The following is a 3,558-nucleotide window of genomic DNA, read 5'->3' on the forward strand; positions in this document are numbered from 1 at the left end:
TGCCAACCTAACTGAATTGTTTTTAATAAGATTAATTGTGTGTAGAGGTTGTGCCACTTAAGGTTACATGAAGATGTTGATTTTAGTAATGAAGCGAGAATGAAAAAAATAACTTTTTATTTTTTGGCTTGGTTTGTAGTAGATAGAGCACGTCCCAACTATTCAGAGTGTTTGATTTGATAACCTGAAGTTAAACAAGAAGAATGAGGATAGTCGGTCTGACTGGTGGAATAACATCTGGGAAGAGTACAGTCTCCAACCTTTTCAAGGTCCATGGTGTCCCTGTTGTTGAAGCCAACATCATTGCTCGTGTGTGTGTATATATATATAATATTTGTGGATGCTTAAGTTATGATTATTGGTCCTATTGATTTCTTTGCCTAGTTAAGGTTTACTTTATATTCCTCAAGAATGTTCCCTTGTTCTAGTCTATTACAGTGATCTTTGAAAAGGATATTTTGAGAGTTTTCCTGAAGTAGATGATTGTAAATCAATCACGATATGTATGTCAAATTCTGTCTAGAAATATGAAACCAAGGGGATGGTAGATGGTTTATTTTACATTCGTTGAGCATGTCTACTATTGATTTCTTTCCTTCTTTAAGAGAAATATGAAAAGCAAGGGGATGTTCTTGAAGTTGGAATCTCCAACAAGGAGAAAATTGTGCAAACTTGAGAGTGCCGTTCTTTGAAAGATCTCACTTTCTTGATCGACTGGGTAAATGATGCTTTTGTTATTGGCTAAATATATTCATGATTTCCCTTTAAGAGGCGATAGAGTATGTAACAATGGGCAGATAGTTTCGCTTGAGAGTACACATAAAATGCTGCAGGGAGTTGCTCTTGTTCTAGCAAGTTTCAACGATTGTGTTGATCCATGTAGTGAGGATGGCATCTTGCCACTTTACAGGACATGAGGACTGCATTTTCCTTCTTGGAATTCTTGAATTCCTTGTTGTGCTTGCAGGATGTATTAGAGAAAGGGACTGGCGAATGGAAATAAGTTGTTGCTGTGTTTGGGGAGGAGACTCTACAAGCTGATGGAGAAGTTGATAGGCCGCCAAATTGTCTTTTCTGATCTTGTAAAGCGTCAAGTTTTGAATAGGTAATGGTAAATCTGAACTAAACTTGCAGTTCTAGTTCTAGCTTCAAAATGGGGATTGAAGCATGCTAGACACAACAGCAAACTTACCATGGATAAGTACAGATGCATACGATTCTGCTTGACCAGAGAAATTTCTTGCTCTAATGAAACAGGGGATAAATTCTAACATTGGAGTTCTTTTACACCCGTCATGGATGCAGTTGCTGTCTGCAATTTGTGATATCAGTCTGAATTTTTTCCACCTTCATTGCCTTGGTCATAGCTGAGTTATGATGCATCAACAGTTGCATCGAACTTCAAGATAAGAAACCTTCTAATCTTCTAATTCCCTGAAGCTTTCTGTGCTTACTTATGTTTAGGCTGCTGGCTCCTTACATATCATTCGGCATCTTCTGAGAAATGTTGAAACTTTGGTTGAAAGGACATAAGGTTATTGTTCTTGACATCCCGTCATTGTTTGAGGCAAAGAAGGATAAGTGGACAAAGCCCATCGTTGTTGTCTGGGTTGATCCAGGAACTCAATCGCGGTCGTGTTCTGGCATTCATAAAATATCAGAAATTTGTCGCAAATGTCTTTAGTGCTAAACCAAGTAACTCAATAACAAAATGAGCAGCTCTCATCTTCATCATGAACAGGATGCACGTGTTATTTGTGAGTACATCAGCATACACACATTAATACGCAGATATATTCGACTCGTATGCGAATGTTCCTGTGACTCGCTTATTATTGTCCAATGAGTTTCTTTGTCAGGAAATAATTCTAGATATAGCTCATGAATCTAAAATACTGTCGCCTCTGATCAATCAACTCAAGTTTACATCTCCATTTCATTCACAAGTTCCACTTGTCGCCAGATCCTGTTATTGAACTCATCGATTTGTCTCGACCCCTTGTGCAGGCATATCATTGCTTGATTCAGATTCTGTTGGAGGTATTGACTAAGCCACCACGAATGTTGGCGGCTCCAAACCTCTCTCGGATTGATGGCTATATCTACTAGGCATTTCGTGAAAGTAGAATTTTGTGTAAGAACTTGATCAACTCCCAGCAATGAATTTATTTGCGGTTTAAAAAGTAAAATAGTCTGTTTGAAGCAGGCATTCTAATAGTGCAATTACCTTGTTTGGTCTTCTCAATCAATTGTGCATTCAAGATTTGATTAGAAGTTGTTACTGACATATTATTGGCCGCCTAGAAACCCGAGTAAGATGGGTTTGCAAATCAGAGATATGAATGTGGGATACGCTAGATTAATTTAACCACCACGTCAAGAAACATACTTAATATCAGTCACTTGCTTAGCTCCTATCTACCTATAATTTCGAACTAATAGAGCTCTCCTTTCATAGCTTTGCCTTTTCAATGGTGTCCATTTCTCTGAAGAATCGACTCTTCACTTATATTAAAGCATTCGAGCTTCCATATGGCGAACCACCCAGAAGTACGAGAACTGCTCGTGTGTAACTAAGTTCAACATAGAGAGAGGAGAACCTCGATGGCGTGCTTGTAGCGCTTGAGCTCGCGAAGCTCTTTGAAGATGCGGTTGAGCCCGTACTTGCACACCGCGCCTCCTCCCTCTTTCCACTTGCAAGTCGTTACCACCCGCACTGCGCTTTGCGTACACCAGGCTCAGCAGCCTCTTCCCGAAAAATGTCTCTGCCTTTTCTCTTCGATGCCGTCCTTGAGGCGGAGGTGGAGACGACCAACCGGCTTCCCACTACCGCAGCCTCCGCCAAGAAGTGGTTGACGGTATGAAGGGATGCGCGTGTGGAGCGAAGCAGCATAGCATATGGAACACAGAGAGAAAACGAAGCAACAGAGTCACTTCGAAGTCGCAGCCACGACTTAAAATCAAAGGAAGCAGAAGCAAGACTAGCGAATTATATGCACATATCACGATCTGAGTATGAGATAAACGTATAAGCATTCAACTTCAGAAAGACAGCCTCTAGAATATATATGCGATGTCACTCGGTCGTTTTCACGAACAATTAATGATCGGTTCAAACACAGAGCACAGAAGCATCATCGAAATATCGATTCCGATCCAGAGGATTTCAGTGACATTAAATTATGCCTATTTTATCCCGAATCGGTACTCAATTTTCACTCGAGCTTAAATTACAACGTTCGCACTCAGCTTACTGAAACAGAGAAATGATGTACATACCTTGGAGATGCAGCCTCTGGCCACCAGTGGTGATAGAACAGATAACCAAGTTCTTAGAGCTGTTGACTCGGATGATTGGCACCGGCGAAGAAGCTTCGAAGGAAGATTCGAACTCTTTGGATTTCTCCGCCTCAAAACGGACTAGAACAGAGCCAGACGATTCGGGAACGGCAAACGGCGTCGAACGGTGGCCCGAAATCAATGAAGGAAACCTATTAGTGAGACAAAATCGATGAGAGGAGCTCGTACCAGTTAAGTCTCGGTGGCTTTTGGCGACCT

The 3,558-nt window shown here is 41.0% G+C and overlaps 1 pseudogene; it reads left to right on the plus strand.

The window, feature by feature from the left end:
* The first annotated feature begins 203 nt into the window (after nucleotides 1-203).
* LOC120293664 lies at nucleotides 204-1,624 on the plus strand (annotated as a pseudogene).
* Nucleotides 1,625-3,558: the final 1,934 nt, after the last annotated feature.

Source organism: Eucalyptus grandis, chromosome 5, assembly GCF_016545825.1.
Source record: "Eucalyptus grandis isolate ANBG69807.140 chromosome 5, ASM1654582v1, whole genome shotgun sequence".
Taxonomy (NCBI): domain Eukaryota; kingdom Viridiplantae; phylum Streptophyta; class Magnoliopsida; order Myrtales; family Myrtaceae; genus Eucalyptus; species Eucalyptus grandis.